Genomic DNA, 17,286 nt, shown 5'->3' with positions numbered 1-17,286 from the left:
GAAACTCTGACTTAGAGAGCCTGGGAGATGTGAGAGCATTTGACAGAAATATAAGTTAATGAAAAGAGTATTTAATCTAATTTTTTAGATGGGAACACTGAGACCCAAGAAGTTGGAATGTCTATACCTAACTGCAGTGAATTTTTTAAAAGAGTTTATATTAAGTGCCTCATGGAGACTTAGAAGACTTACATCTCTTAATGTTTTGAGATTGACCAATCTGAAGTTAGAGTTGTTTCCAAGAAGAGGAAAAAATAAAGAAATGATCAACCTCTCTAGCAGATAGATAGTCACAGCCTTCCTATAACACAATTTAAAGGAATCACAGTTTGTAAATGCACAGATTACAAAAGGACTATTCATGTTATAAACCAAGATGCTGTAGAACTAATTTCAATTGAAGTTTTGCAAGTGAATTTTAAATCACACTGAATTAAGCAAGAATCAATTTACATGTAACTTCTAGCAAAGAAATTACTATGTAGAGTAAGAGATACCTGTTAACTTCACTACCCGAAACCCATTGCCATGATTTTTACCCATGACATTTTCTTAGGACAAAGTGTTAAAAGATTGGCATCTTTGATTTCAAGCTGTTTCCGGGACCCCTTTGAAGAGTAAAGATGTTTTTATAGCTTCAGTTGTGTGTGTGTGTGTGTGTGTGTTTGTGTATGTGTGTTGTGTGTTTGGCAATAGGAATATTTCAGGAAGAAGCTCTAAGCTGATAGAGTTCAGAAGAGCAGGATGTTCTGAGAGGGTGTTCTTTCTCTCTGAGTCAATAAAAAATCAGGCTGTGGTTCTCTCCTTTCATCATCTAGAAAATAAAGAATGTTATTTGTCTTTTAATCTTTTGGAAAGATAAAAAGTGGATAAAAAGGTAAGGGTTAGGGTCAAGAGACCTGTATTCAAGGTCTGTGCTCTGTCACTTACAGGCTAGTTAATCATGGATGAGTCCCTTAACTTCTCTGAATCTTAGTTTTCTTATCTATAAAATAGGGGTAACACTTGGTGCCATTAGGATTAAGCGAGAATGTACTAATGTTGAAAGAGTATGTGAAAGTCGAACATAGTGCCTGACATAAAATTGATACTCAATAAACTAACACAAAATAGACACTCAGTAAACATGTTGAAAAATATGGAGATTTATGTGTTCACAGTAATTGGTTTAAGTCTTAAACCCAGGAAAAAATCTGAACTGCAACATGCAATGAGGAGTAAACCTTGTTTGCTAAGTAAATGTTAAGATTTCAAAGAACACTCTCCTCCTCTAAAAGCATTTTGCCTTTGAAGAGACGCACATATTTCTCATGGGAGCAAAATGGTTCTTCATGCCTTAAACCCACTACTCAGAGGTCCCCGGACTGGGGTGCAGTTTCTCCTTGGTAGGATTTTTCTTGCCAAATGAGGCCAGGTAGCGCATTATCAAAATGACCCATTCTGGTGCTTGGATGATGTCACGTCCCTTGAGAGGAGGGCAAGTAGATATATCAGGCCTTGGGCACCCACAGGTTTGGCTCACTGCTAGGGCATCCAGAGCTCCCACACTGGCTAGACTGGTTCCAGAGAAATAAATCAACCTGAGCAAGCCGTTGGCCAGGGATGAGTCTGGGCAAGAGGTTGACTTTTCTGGCTCCCACCCTCCTTCCAGATTGTCATTTAGAACTAGCTCAGGCATCCTGTCTGTCTGTCCTTTCTGTAAAACCTGCAGCAGATCACCAGAGCCACAGAAAACCACTCACCCTGCCAATGCAGGCCCTCCTGTGAAGATGTCAGGCTTCTCTTTGCTAATACATGGCTTCTGCATCAATTCACTTTCCTCCTCAGTGCTGTCTCACCACCCCAGTGCGTGAATCACTGCCAGGGATCTTTACTTGCAGTTGTTCCTCAATCACCACCCTTCCTATCACCTAATCTAATTCCACATATCCATCAAATACTGCCTTAAACATCCCCCATTCTATTAAGAAGAAGATGTCTTCAGCTCCTGCCTGCACTGACGTTTGGCATCCAAACTCCTATTGTTATGATTCCATCTCTATTCTCAGATAGCTCATCCATAAATTTGGGATAATGATGCCAACATCACTGGATTTTTATGAGAATTAAACCAGATAATTTTGTAAAGAGCTTGTCAGAGTCGATAGACTCCACTGCATTTGACTGTGGAGATGGTATGTAGGAAGTGCCCAACAAATAATAGCTGGCAACAAGTACTTTAAAAATAGTTGAACCTACTGTCATTGTTGATATTCTAGGTAATTTGTATCCAAACACATGCATACCTCTGGAGAACAAAGAATTCATCATAAACATTTGTATCCCAAGTACACAGTATATGCTCTCAATATTTGTCTATCAACTTCTGATAACAACTGGATTTGGATAGTAGCATTTCTTTCTTGCTTTTATACATGAGCGTGTGTCCAGTGTCAACAAAAGCAGTTTAACATGGCCGAATGCTTACTATGTACCCACTCATTTACTTGCCACAGCAGTGCTGTGGATTGGATGCTATTTTATCACTCATTTTCAGATGGGTAAACTGAGGATCCAACTTATATCATGAGTAAACAGTGAAGGCGATGTTCAAACCCAAGCATTCTGGCACCAGAGTTCGGGTTCTTAACCACAATGTTGTCTCTCCACTACCATAGCATGGCATGGAAACCCTTTCAAGACCTGGTCTCCCCCTGCTGTTTCAGATTATTTTCCTGCCAGCCCTTTGCTCAATTTTGTTCTTTGCCCCTGTTATATGGAAGCCTTAATGGTTCTCTGGGCACAATTCTCCTGTTCATGCTTCAATCAGATTGCCAGAGAAAATATAGCATGCCAAATTAAATTTGAACTTCAGATAAACAATGAATACTGTTTTAGTATAAGTCATGTCCCAACTATTGCATAACAAATATTTATACTAAAAAAAAAACTCATTATTTATCTGAAATTCAAACTTAGCTCGGAATTCTGTAATTTGGTTTTCTTTTGTTACTAACCCGGCAAACTTCTGCTTTTTAGGCCTTTGCTCAAAGAGCTCCATCTGCTTGGCAATTTTCTATGCCTTCTCCATCATGCACTATCTTGTTCATCCTTTTAAGTCTAATGCAAAGGTGAGTTCTCTAGTGAGAATGCCTCGAGTGCCTCGCTGCATTATAAAATCCATCACTGGCATTTCCAGTACTACCCAGCCTTATAGACCGAATGCTAAGCTCTCCAAGGCAGGGCCCATGGACTCAGCTCTGAATCTTCAACACCTGGTGAGACATGTGGCATGGAGAAGGCATTCAATACTGAGTCATGAATACAGCTATGGAGAATGCTCCCTAATTCTCCCATTCCCTGTCATATATTTCTCCTTTATCTTTGAAATTCTTTGAAATACACCAAAATTTCTGCATAGAAATTGCTTCTCTCTCTTTATTTATTTATTTATTTATTTATTTATTTATTCGAGACAGGGTCACACTCTGTCGTTCAGGCTGGAGTGCAGCGGTTGGATCATGGCTCACAGCAGCCTCAAACTTCTAAGCTCAAAGTGTCCTTCTGCCTCAGCCTCCTGAGTAGCTGGGACTATAGTAGTGTACCACCATGTCCAGCTGATTAAAAAAAATTGTAGAGGCTGGGTCTCACTATGCTGCCCAGACTGGTCTTGAACTCCTGGGCTCAAGCGGTTCTCCTGCCTCGGCCTACTAAAGTGTTAAGATCACAGGTGTGAGCCACTGCTCCTAGCCGAGTGTGTTTCTCTGTCTCATTTTGAGTAAAAGATATCCGGCCATTGTAAGATGTCTGAACCATATTAACCTTTGTATTAATCTCCTAGGGCTGCCATAACAAATTACCACCAATGAGGTGGCTTAAAACAGCAGGAATTTATTCTCTCACAGCTTAGAGGCCAGAAGTCTGAAATCAAGGTGCCGGCAGGGCCTCAGTCTCACTGAGGACTCTAGAGGAGGGTCTGATTCCTGCCTTTCTCTTAGCTTCTGGTGGTTGCTAACAATCTTTGGCTTTCCTTGGCTTCTAGACACATTGCTCCAACCTCTGCCTCTATTGTCACATGGTGTTCACATGTGTCCTTCTGTCTTCTTCTTTCTGTACGTGTCCGTATCTCTCATGACATTTGCCTCTGTGTGTGTGTCTCTTCTCCTTTTCTTATAAGGACACCAGCCACGTTGGGTTGAGGGCCCACGTTATTCCAGTACAATCTTATCTTAACTAGGGTCATAATTATATCTGCGAAGACCCTATTTCCAAATAAGTTCACATTCACAGGTATTAGTGATTAGGACTTCAACACATATTTTGAGTGACACAGTTCAACTCACAACAACCCTGGACAAGTGACTTCTCCACTCCAGGCCTCCATTCCTGCATCTGTAAAATGGGCATAATCTTGCCTACCTTGCTGAAGTCAGGGATGGACTGAGATCATGCATAGTGCTTCCTGCGTTGGAGGGCTGTGCCTATGACTTATCTTCCTCTTTCTTTCTAGCTGTTTGCAGCGTGAAAGCATGAAATATTGACAATAAAAGAAGTTCCAGCAGGTAGAATTCTGGCTCACAGAGGCCAAACAGAAGCACAACGTTCTATGTGTTCTTTCAGAGCTCGCTTCCTTCCAGCTGGAGGACTTTTCTTTGTAGTGTAATCCTCTGCTTAACTTACTCCCATCTATGTAGGACGTAGGGGCTGGGCATGTGAACTGACTTTAATAAAGGTTTCGGGTGATTCTAGGACACCAGGCGGAGATGTGTGTCTTTGGCTGTTTACCCCTGTCATGAGTGGTTACTTTTTCATGGTCAAAACAAATAAATACATAAAAAGTGCCTAAAACCTATAGGGAATCAAGTTTCCAAACTCTGTTCTTGTGGCTGACTTCTGAATCATAGTGTTATAATTAAAACAAGAAAACACGAAATTGCACTTGGCCATGAAACATAAATTGTACCTTTCTAAAGGTCAAATACTAGTTGTGATTAACCAGACGAGTCACACTTTATCCTGGTTAAAACAATACTGAATTTTAAGACTACTTATAGGATTCCACACCCCTCCCCCCATCCGACCCTCTTTCTTGCAGAAGTTTACAGTTGGAATCTTATTTGAAGTGGAGTTTTATTTTCATTTGTATTTTTTTTCAATTTGTGAGATGATTTCCATTGCTTTGGCAATTTGCACTTGAGTGATGCTATATAGCATTATCAGGGTGCCGACAGCTGCTCTGGCATAAACAAACGGTGATGCATTGAGCTGGCACATCCGTATGGTTTGGAAAATAAAATGAAACAAAATAAAAACATTTGTTATCATTTGTGGAGTTTTGAACACAACCAGCTTCAGCACAACTTTAATGCCTCTCATGGCTTTCTTTAAAAAAATAAATAAATAATTTTAAATGAGAACATTTTGTTTCACTAGGAAGAGTGGTTTACTGTGTGGATGGGGAGAGAAGCGTCGGTTTCTAGCAGCTGTTGCTCATCTTTGGCCCGGGGTCTCGTGATGGGTCTGCTGTTGGCTAAAGCCCAATGTTGAATCAGTGGAGCTAATGGAATCTCCGTCTGCTTATCATCTCAGACACTGCAGAGCATTGGCCCTTAGAAAATCCTGGCTGTCTAACCCCCCTTCTCCCCCATCCCCTCCCTACCACTCCAGGAAATTCTATGGAGGGCTGCTATGGAGGCAACAACACCTAAAAATTTAACATTGGTTCTTTCTTCTAGAAAGCTAAGCTCAGGATCAGGTTTGGTATTAGAAGACCTTATGCTTGTAGGTGGTAGTAATAACAATGCCAGCCGCTAATAATTATGGCAATCGGTGGTGACAATTTAAAGCACTCTTTTATTTACAAAGCACCTGGGAATATGTAGCCTCATTTTGGGGGTCTCTGGTGTCGATCACTATTCCTATTCCACTTCCTAAAGATGTGATATTGGCGCTTCCCACTTCTTAAAGGTGTAACCGCTCCCATTTCACACGTATAAAGTGGGAACTGGGAATTCTACCCCGAGGACTTATCTATGACTCTTTTTGGTGACTGGCAATATGAACGAAAATCAGACACACACTTAGACATCTTCAACACCTACAAAGTCATAAAAAATGCCTTTACTTTTTGTGACAGAACTTTAGTTCATTGTGACCACATTGCGTCTTTCAACTGATCGGAAGTTCCCCTGGACAGTTTTTACATGCCTTCATGCCATTTCTTAAAAATGAAAAATAAATGAATAATTATATAATAAATACAGATTTTAAAGGGGACGGTATCTAAACTCCATGTAGGCAGCGATCTAATCTGTCTTTTTCATCCTGTATTCCTAGTGCCCGGGAGAGGGCTGGCACTAACTGTTTCTGGACAAGTCAACTCACTTCTCTGAACTTCAGCTTTTACATGTATAAAATGGGGACTGGATTTCCTATTCCAGAGGGCTGGCATATAATAAGGGCTCAATATATATGAATTAAATGAATGAATAAATAGATATACAATCTAGGGGTAGGAAGTGGGTAACTGTAGATGTTAGGCAGAAGTGTGCTGATAAATTAGCTTAGTCCTGATTGGTAATCATGGCTGATTTCACGCTGCCATGAAGAGGTTACTGAATGCTGAGTTGGGAAGAGATCTTTCCAATCAGCTCCCGTGACCTGGGGCACTCGTGCTCCAGCACACCTTTGACTTGGGTGGTAAAATAGTTGCAAATCCCTGTTCCACTTCCTGTTTGTTTTGGGGAAGTTTCTCCCTCAGGCAGAAAGGTTTGGGGACTTCCAGATTGCTTGAGTTTACACAATTCTAATTCTCTGGACAATATCAGACCATTTTTCTTTCTTTTGGCAGAGAAGAGAGAAATGTATGAGTTGCCAGATAGTGGATGTAGATGGAAGAGCTGGTAGGCCCATTGGTTGATCATTGGTTGGGACCATCTTACACAGAAAGTTCATCCTCTTGCCGTTTCCCACTGTGTTAATATGGGAACGCTCCTTCTCTTCTCTTTTATGCCTGTAGTGATTAACCTGGGCATTTTTAAGTAGGCTGAGCCAGGAAGCACCTTTGCGATTCCTGCTGTTTCATAGCCTTTGCAAAAGTCCTAGGTTTTTGTTTTCTTCCCAAGATTCATTTCCTACCAGTTACATCTACTATTTCCCATCCTCTCTGGCAGAATTGCAAGGAGTGGCATCAGCACATCTTTGTACAGTAGGGGAATATATTTGGAATGCTTATTTCTGAGAGCTGTTGAAGACGACTAACAATTTTACACCACACAGAAGGACTGACAATAAATTTAGGAGTGGCAAATGAAACCACTGTTCTGTTTCCCTCTCAGTAAATAAATAGCTGCAAAACCTGTACTCCAATACCAGAGCGTCAAATCCATGGCACTCTGTTGATTAACACCAAAAACGTCTTTGTGAAGACGATACATTTAGAAGAGTCCTAAGGCTCGCACCAGAAGCTGACACTGAAGGTTTATTTTAATGCAGCACAAATCAGAGTGAACGATGTGAAAAGAGTTCTGTTTCTCCTGGAAGGATGCCACTTGTTTCTACTCCCGGGGAAATGTCTTCCAAGCTCTTTAGCAAATCTGCAAGCTGAACCAACTCAACTGTGGCTGCCTTGCCCACCTGAAGACCTCAGGATCCACCAGCAGCCCAAGACACCTCGGAAGCTGGTGCAAGGTCAGTACCAGAAATCGTGTTTTTGAGTGATTTGCAATGTAATGCAAAACTCAATGGAATGAGGAGTTTTTTTTGTGGCCTCGTATTTTCTTTCACACCACTGAATGCCAGTGTTTATCTTGGGGATTGCTTAGAGATGGAAATTTGGAAGGGAAGTCCACCACAGCATTTATGCCAATTGGGGATCCAGCAGTAACATCTATTTAACAACACCAACAGCAAGCAGATGAATGTATATTGATTACATTAGAAGTAAAATGAGAAAGATGTTAGAATGATATGGAGGAGAAGGAGAGAAAAAGACAAGGAGGGAGAGAGGGAGCAAGAGGGGAAAGAGAAAAAAATGGATGGATTGAAAAACTTTGCTATCCCTTGTAACAACATGTTTGCGCCTGCTGTTCCCTTATCTTAGAATGCCATTCCACCCTTTCTTCACCTGGTGAACTCCAACTCAACGTGTGACCTCACCTTAATGTTATTTCCTCAGGGAAATCTTCCATAAGCCACAAGACTGGGTCAGGTCCCCATATTATGTGGTCTGATGAAACTCTTTTTTTTTTTTTTTTTTTTTTTTGTAGCACACGTCATGTCATGATGTAATGATTATAATTATGTAACCTGGTCTATGTGATTATCTGTTACATGCTAGTCTTCCTCGAGGATCAAAAGTTCTGAATTAGTAAGATTCCAAAAGCCTAGTGCTGGCCTTAGCTCTGAATAGGGCCTTCAAGCCACCCATTGCATAGGAGAATGATGAATGAATGGATGTTTAAGAGAACTGCATTTTATTATCTGAGCCTTGCTGGTTTAGCATAGTCCTGTCCACATGCACATACCACAGGAGCTCAGTCCCCATAGCTTTTCAGTGCCATTTCTCAGGTCCCAACAAGTTCACTGATTTGCCAAGAAGAAGCACCAATGGGTCAGAGGCAGAGCGTGAACGGAATTCGGTCTCCCAACGCCAGGGTCACTCCCTCACCTCCCACTCCTCAGTAGACAGGTCTCTCTGCAGAAGGGGAAGGGGGGCGTTGAGGGTTTAGAGAAAGCACAGTGAAAAGGCAGGAAGAGTAATCATGACAGAAGAGATTTACTCTGGCCTTCTTCTCCTTTCTTTTTGCATTAAGGACAAGTGTCGCCTGCACACGTCAGCACAAATGGGAACATGATGAGGTACCACTTTTTCCAGGGCTGTGACCAGCTCCTCAGGGCAGCAGGCGAAGCTGTCCCTCTGAGTTAGCCTTTGAAGTTTTCCTCAAATCTCTTGCTGCAGGGAAGCCAAGCCAGTCAACGCTAGGCTTCCACTGGGAGCTATATTCCTTCCTTCCTTAATTCATTCCCCAAATATTTTTCAAGCGTCCACCATGTGCCAGGCATTGTGCTAAAAGTGGTTTGTGTAGGCTTGAGTGAGGCCTGTGGGGTGAACAGCTATCCAAGTTTCCCTGGCATGAGAGACTTTCTGTGTGCAAACTAAGACAGCTGGTCGCCATACTTTGGGCGTGAGCTTAGCATGGAGTGTAACTTTCTGTACAGAGTGTAATTCTTAAGAATCACGCCAAGATCACCTTCCTTGCTAAAATGAACATTCTCAGGCTCCAGTCCATACCAGTGATTCCAAATCCTCAGGCTGGAAACCTATGTTGAATCAATTCCCGTAAGCTATTATTATGCATATTTATGTTTGAGAACAGCTGAACTAGTTAGTGCTTAAGGGTACGAACTTTAAAGCCACTCAGGCGTGGATTCAAATTCCACTCTCACCATTAAACATCTATGCACATTTTTTACAAATTGCTCAATCAGTATGGACTCTAATTTCCTTATTTGTAAAATGGGTCTCATAGTACTATTTTCATAGTGTTCTTGAGTGGTGCTGCCTGAAGGTGAAGGAGGCCAGAAGCACCAGAAGCTGAAGGAGGCCAGGGTGGATTCTCCCCTGGAGGCTTCAGTGGGAGCACAGAGTCTTGACACTTTGGTTCCATCTCTTGTTTAAAGGCACCCAGTTTCTCATCATTTGTTACAGCAGCCTGGAAAACTCACACACAAGTGAAGCCCTGACCTACCCCCCAAGTGCCCATCTGAGCACCGCCCGGGGACTCTGAGCAGGGGTGAGTACTCCTTTCATTCAGGCTTGCATGCCCAGGCCCCATGTAATGTAAGTAATGAGCAGGCTACATATTCTTGAAAAACCTGTAGGCCCAGATGATAGCAATTTTTTTTATTTTTTTATTTTTTTTGGAATGCAAAACAACAATAACAGAAAACCAAAACCAAACCTGAACTAGAAATGCAAGACAAAAATGAAGCAAACCAAAGTTGTATAGCTGTTTCTTCCTTCCCCCGAAGGTATGCCCAGCATCTCGTAGGTAGCTTGGTGACATTTCATGGTGATGTTTTACAAGTTGGTTTTGGCAACAGTCACGTTTTTTTTTTTTTTTTTTGAGTTGGAGTCTCACTCTGTCACGCAGAATGGAGTAAAGTGGCATGATCTCTGCCCACTGCAACCTCCGCCTCCTGGATTCTCCTGCCTCAGCCTCCCGAGTAGCTGGGATTACAGGCGTGCACCACCATGCCTGGCCAATTTTTGTATTCTCAGTGGAGACAGGGTTTCACTGTGTTGGTCATGCTGCTCTTGAACTCCTGACCTCGTGATCCACCCGCTTCAGCCTCCCAAAGTTCTGGATTACAGGCATGAGGCATCGTGCCTGGCCCCCTTTTTTTTTCTTATGTAGCTGTGAAGCCTTGGGGCTGCTTCTGGGTTCTTCCTTCTTGATCTAGTACAAATCCCAACCTCTTGGCCATGTTCCTTTCCTCTCCAGGGTCGCCACCAGCAACTCCATGTCTTGCAGCCCCTCTCCCCTTCAGTCTGGCTGCCACCTTCTTCATTGCCCTGCAAAAAAATAATGGAGTTTCACCATTTAAAGGGTTTCAGTGCAGCTTGCTATGGGAACACTGGAGAGTAACACAAATGGCCAATTGTCCTAATAGCTACCATGGATTGGATGGATGCTAACAACAGGCTCAGGGCTCTCCATCTGTTGCGTCCTTTTAACCACATAAGAATCAAACAAGTAGGCGCTGCTGGTATTACTGTATTTTTCTCATTTTAAAGGTCAGGATGGGGGGGGCTGAGGAGGTTAAGGAAGTTGTTAGAGGTTACACAGAAGTTAAGAAAGGAAAAAGGACTTTGAAACTTATTGTTCCAACTTTTGAACCACGATCAATGACCAAGGTCCTGCTTAGAACTTTCTGAAGGTCGCAGCTGGCCTTCTACCTGGAGTTTTGACTTCCTTTCTGAGATAGCAACTTGAATGGCAATCACAATAAAGTTCAGAACTTCTCTTTCATATTTTAAGCATTCATTTATTTTTAAAATTTAATTTACAAATGCTAATTGTATGTATGTATAAGGTATGATATGATATTTTGATATGGCTACCTTGTGAAATAATTAAATGAGTCTCATTACCAAGTCTGGCACCTCACATATGTATTTTTTTGTTTGGTAAAACATTGAAAATCTATCCTTTTAGCAATTTTGAAACATACAATGCATTTTTAAAAATAATAGTCACCATTCTGTGCAATAGATCACTAAAGCTTATTCCTCTTGTCTAACTGAAACTTTGTACCCATTGATCAATATCTCCCTTTTCCCCACCCACACCCCTCCCCAGTCTCTGGTCACCAACATTCTACTTTCTGCTTCTTTGGACTCAATTTTCTTAGATTCCACATACAAGTGGGATTATGCAGTATTTGTCTTTCTTTACCTAGCTTATTTCACTTAGCATAATATCCTCCAAGTTCATCCATGTTATTGCAAATTACAGAATTTGTTGTTTCTAAAAGGCTGATAGTATTCCTTTGTTTATATAGACCACATATCTTTTATCCATTTATTTGTTGATGGGCACTTAGGTTGATTCCATGTCTCAGCTAATGTGAATAATGCTGCAATGAACATTAATGTGCAGCTATCTCTTTGATATACTGATTTCAATTCCTTTGGGATATACCCAGAAGTGGGATCTCTTTTATTTTTGAGTGTGATTTAACTCCAGCCTCTTGGTTCTTTCTCTGAAAATCAGTGTGAACTAATTATTGCCAGATAGAATCTATTCAGCAGGACTTTTGTTTGGGAGGCATCTCTAAGGACTTGCAAATTAGGAGAAAATGTTTTTCTCAACATCTGCAACAACACAAGCCATTTTCTCGGCCAGCATTTCCTAGAAGTCATTCCAGGTAATAGGTGTTCTTTGGACAAAAAAATGTTTTCATGAGCAAAGGCTTGTAGGAAATCCTGCCATGAAGGTTTTGTAACTCCTGGACCTCAGAGCCTTTTGTTTGCGGATGTAGTTTGAGGATCTCTAAAAAGATGCTATGATAGGCATCCATTATCTTTTCACGAAAGGTAGCTACATTTGGGCTTCCACAGAGCAACTTTGGGGACACATTACTTTGGTTTCTTACTTGCAATTAGCATTTTCTTCTCTGTGCCTTAGGGAGGTGTGTCCATATCTTTCCTGAGAGTTTATTATTTTCCAAGCCCGATCTATGTAAATATCAAATCACTTACAAGACATGGCAGGCCTTCCCGATGATGAAATTGTCATGACTTCATCGTTCCTATAATCACCCAAATGAGTTCTGAAGTATGGGCCTTTAGCTGCTGAAAAATAGGAAACAGAGTCAAGTCTGGCCCTATCTGAAATGTATGTGACAGCTCATGCCCAGTTTAAGTGACAAGAAATGTGTTGAGCTAAAAATATTCTAAGCAGATGTGAATCTGGGACATGTGACTGCAACACACCCCTGCCTGCCATTTTTTCGACTTCTAGTGTCTCTCAATGCACAGTTGCTACAATCTCAGGCCACCATAGCACCCTCTGTGTACATGCAACTTGTTTCTGTGAGTGCATGTCTGAGGTCCCTGGAGATGGCTTGGTGGAGAATATCCCTACACCAGCCAGCCACTGTGGCTCCTAGAAGCCCCAGAGTGGATGGGAATAAATAAATTCCATTGCAGGTTAGGCATAAGTTTCTCTCATCCAAATGCTTGTGCATTTGTTTTTTTCCTCCAGTCTTCCATATCATTACCAAGAGCTTGATTCTATCCTCTGGTTGGAAGACACATTGCTCCCATGATTCTGTAGAAGAAATGGGTTTCAGCTTGGTCCAGGAGAACTTGATGCCTGTGGGCAAAGGTGGAATCTACCCTCCAGGCAAAATGGTGTGTGGTACTCTCTTGGGGATTAGAGTCTTGTTTGGAAGCTGAATTATTTTAAGAAGGCTCTTGGCTCACCTGCAGAAGATAAAAGCTAATACCTATCTATCTTTTACAGAATGACAAACAATTACTATACTTCACTGAACACTTCTTGTATACTAGGCATCAGAGCCAATTGTAACTACTTTTATTTATTGGGCTCTATTGTCAAAGCTTTTGGATACTGTCTTAGTGTCAAACCATTATGGTACTTTAGTGCATTGAGATGTGAGCTTGTGTTTCAGTGGTGCCAAGGTAGGGTTTCGTATCTCTTCTTTTCATCTTAGGATCTTCCAGGAATCTATAAATGTGTGTGTTAGATTTCACCTGTAAAAGCTGAGTTATTCTGAGTCTGCATTTTCCTAAAGATTTATCTTTGTGTGGTCAACTTTCTTGGAAAAATCCAGAGGCCGCCATGAACTTACAACCCTTCATGAATAAATGTAATATTTCATTTGGAGATTGAGAGCTGATATATAGGACAAGGATAACTGGCCCAATACAGACAAAGTTCCTTTGAGTAAAGCAATATGATCATCCTTAAGGAGAGCCTCAGTATAGAGCCTAGTCAGAGCCAGTGAAAGTTTAGACTCTCAAAGAGTCAGCCAGGTCCTCTTGGAAAGCCCCTACTTGAGAATCCCGCATGACAGAGTTTAACATCTGGCTCTGTTGCCTGCAAGCTTGACTTCATTCCTATAATCCTCCATTCATCATCTTTAAAGTGGGGATGAATTGTGCCTAGACAGACAGAATAGATGACCATGTGAGGTCATCATGCCACACTGCACATAAGTGCTTGTCATATAGTGAGTACTACACAAAAGGCAGCTTCCATTGCTATTGGTAAGGGTACGACTTGCTGGGAGAATCATCCAGCTATCTTCTACATGCTAATTGAGTGCACACCTTTCTTACCTCTGAGTGTTAAAGCTTTGTCAGGAAAAGTGGCAACATCTCAGGCTGAATCAGCCCTATCCAGGACTTGGCTTTCCCTGATCTGGGCCCCAACCTATGAGTCATACAGCCTTCTCCATGTGGACACCACAGCAAATCACTTTTCCCATAATGAACAACCAGACACACTCCATTGTGGTGACGGAAAGTAATTACGAACGTAAATGATCTAACCAGACATGGGTTCCACTAAGGTTTAACCCCTGGTTTCCTTTTCTACACAGCAATCACACACTGTCCTGTGGCAGCCACTAGGGGAAAATCATTGTGGAGAATTATGTGATCCGTCTGCCCACTGAACCACAGGCAGGGGTGCAGGCAGGAGCACGGCACATCTGGCTTTATTTTGGGGTTTGGTGACACCAGGAACATGGATAAATGCCCTACCTTAAGTATAGGCCGTTCCAGATCCAGGAGCAAATATCTTACAGGCCACATTCCCCTTTTTCCCAGCCAGAATGGAGGTTTCCATTCTGACGTGATATGGCCACAATATCATTAGAACTACCAGCACTTATATTTCCCTCACTGTGATCTCTGTAGCTCAAAACACAGCTATCTAGGTTATGGTCTGCACAGGTCAATGTGACTCTAGTAATTCTGTTACTACCTTTGCAATTGCTCTTTATGCTAACACAAACACTGGTATTAATTCTCTCGATACCATGGCTAGGCAACCTTTATTCTGTGCCAAGCACTGAGCTAACCACTTTCACATATATTTTCTCATTTCATCCCTATGAGATTATACTGATATTACTCTCACTTCCTAGATAAATGGACTGAGAGTTGAATGGGGTAAGGTGACATGCCCAAGGTCCTGTAGATAGTATACAGCAAAGCCAGAATACCAACCCAGCTCACATGGCTACTGGGTCGAAGCTACATGCAGCATATGAAAACTGTCCTTTGCAGTAACAGGTCCATGTTACCTGGTAGAGGGAAGAGTACAGTGGTGGAGGGAGGCACATGGTAGCCCTCTAGAGAGTGGAAATGTTTTCTATCTTGCTCTCAGGGGTATGTACATGGGTAACCTGTGTCGTTAAGCTGTATACTTCAGATTAGCATACGCCTATGCTAATTCAGATTTATGTACACCTGGCTATAGGTATATTACTCCTCGTTTAAAAAACTAAATACATAATGCCACCTGGACCAGTGGCTCACACCTGTAACCCCAGCACTTTGGGAAGCTGATGCAGGTGAACTGCTTGAGGTCAGGAGTTCAGGATCAGCCTGGCCAACATGGCAAAACCCCATCTCTACTAAAAATATGAAAATTAGCTGGATGTGATTGTGCGCACCTGTGATCCCAGCTACTCCGAAGGGTAGCTGAACTGATTTTGTTAACGTAACACCTAGGAAATCTAACCAAGTCCATTTGTTGTTATTTAAATTGAACCAAGAAGAAGATTGAAGTTATGAATGAAGAAATTAAGGAATTTTGGTATAGCGAGAGTATCCTGACATTTGTTGCCATTATTTATTTATTTATTCACCCAGGCTGGAGTGCAGTGGTGTGATCTCGGCTCACTGCAACCTCTACCTCCCAGGTTCAAGGGATTCTCCTGCCCCAGCCTTTGGAGTAGCTGGGATCACAGGCGCGCACCATCACATCCAGCTAATTTTCATATTTTTAGTAGAGATGGGGTTTTGCCATGTTGGCCAGGCTGATCTTGAACTCCTGACCTCAAGCAGTTCACCTGCATCAGCTTCCCAAAGTGCTGGGGTTTCAGGTGTGAGCCACTGGTCCAGGTGCCATTATGTATTTAGTTTTTTAAATGAGGAGTAATATACCTGTAGCCAGGTGTACATAAACTGTGCTAATCTGAAGTATACAGCTTAATGAGACAGGTTACCCATGTACATACCCCTGAGAGCAAGATAGAAAACATTTCCACTCTCTAGAGGGCTACCATGTGCCTCCCTCCACCACTGTACTCTTCCCTCTACCACTATTCAAATGTCCATCATCATCGATTTGTTTTGCCTGTCTTTGAATGTTTTATATGTGTGTATATATATAAAACAGAGTGTATATATATATATATATACTTACATATATATGTGTATATATAAGTATATATATATACTTACATATATATGTGTATATATAAGTATATATATATGTGTGTATATATACACATATATATTTAAGTGTATATATGTATATATATATACACACATATATATGTAAGTATATATGTGTGTATATATATATATACAGAGACACACGCACATACACACACACTCTTTTTGTCTGCTTTCTTTTTTTTTTTTTTGAGACGGAGTCTCGCTGTGTCGCCCAGGCTGTAGTGCAGTGGCACAATCTCGGCCCACTGTAAGCTCCGCCTCCCGGGTTCACGCCATCTTTAACTCAACAAAATATCTGTGGGATTCTTCCAGACTAAGTTATACATGGACAATACTGTTGTACCAGTAGTTTGTTCTTTTTAATTGCTATATGATATTCCATTGACTGGAGACACTGCATCTATTTATGTTTTGGCCAAGATAAATAAGTCATTTATAAACCATTCTTATGTATGTATTTTTGGACTTATGCAAATATGTGGGCGTGTATTCCTATGAATAGAATTGCCGGGTTATAGTGCAGTTGTAAGGTTCGTTTTAATAGAAACTACAAACAGATTTCTAAGGTAGTTTTACCGTTTTATATTCTTAGCAGTAATGTATGACGGTTCTTCTCACATCTTTGCCAACACTTGGGATGTCCTGACATTTGTGTTTGATAAGCCCTTTGTACATTCTCTGCTTTATAAAATAAAGCATGAATTGTGTCTTTGAAAAGAATCACACACCCAATCATCCTTTATTTTTATATTTTTGTGAGAAAGAGTTTACGAAAAACGCATACTGGCATTTACAGGTCTGCCCCTGAGATGGGGAATGGAAAAAACAAAACAAACAAACAAACAAACAATCAAAACAGGCTTTGAAAGAAGGACATTCAAGTCAGGATGGAACTTAGATGAATGGAATTGCTACAGAAAGCCTGCAACCAAAGTTTTATTTCATGCATGCATAATTCTGGGTTTATTGCAGCCCTCAAATCATATTTTATAACAAGACAAGCTTAATGACTGATTCTTTGCCATATACTTAATGAGCTGATGCATATACGCAAAGTTACCCAAGTCATCAGATGGCAAATGTTTTATTTAGCCTAGAACATTAAATATTTGTTGAGCCAGTCCATGGTTTACTCATTTATTCACTCCTTCATTCATTCACAACAGGAACGTTTATTAAGCATCCAGCATGGGCCAGGCACTGTGTTCAGCCTGAGGATATGACACCAAGTAAAACCAGCATATAGGTGCTGCCTAAAAAGACATAATTAAGTCAACACAGGTAATATGGCTTGCTGTGTTCAA

At 41.3% G+C, this 17,286-nt stretch overlaps 1 long non-coding RNA gene across 2 annotated transcripts in view; it reads left to right on the top strand.

Moving 5' to 3' along the window:
* Nucleotides 1-13,394, top strand: part of LOC116470320 (uncharacterized) — a 37,385-nt gene extending 23,991 nt beyond the window's left edge. The window contains exons 1-4 of one of the 2 annotated variants that reach the window (XR_004248577.2): nucleotides 7,620-7,668; nucleotides 8,793-8,838; nucleotides 9,534-9,773; nucleotides 10,485-11,137. This is a non-coding gene — a long non-coding RNA (uncharacterized LOC116470320). Of the gene's footprint in view, nucleotides 1-7,619; nucleotides 7,669-8,792; nucleotides 8,839-9,533; nucleotides 9,774-10,484; nucleotides 11,138-13,221 lie in introns of those variants that run through there. The other variant, XR_004248576.2, reaches the window with a different exon arrangement.
* The last annotated feature ends 3,892 nt before the right edge of the window (nucleotides 13,395-17,286 follow it).

This window comes from Hylobates moloch, unplaced genomic scaffold, assembly GCF_009828535.3.
Source record: "Hylobates moloch isolate HMO894 unplaced genomic scaffold, HMol_V3 SCAFFOLD_6, whole genome shotgun sequence".
Classification (NCBI taxonomy): domain Eukaryota; kingdom Metazoa; phylum Chordata; class Mammalia; order Primates; family Hylobatidae; genus Hylobates; species Hylobates moloch.
This window is presented reverse-complemented; position numbering and strand designations above follow the sequence as displayed.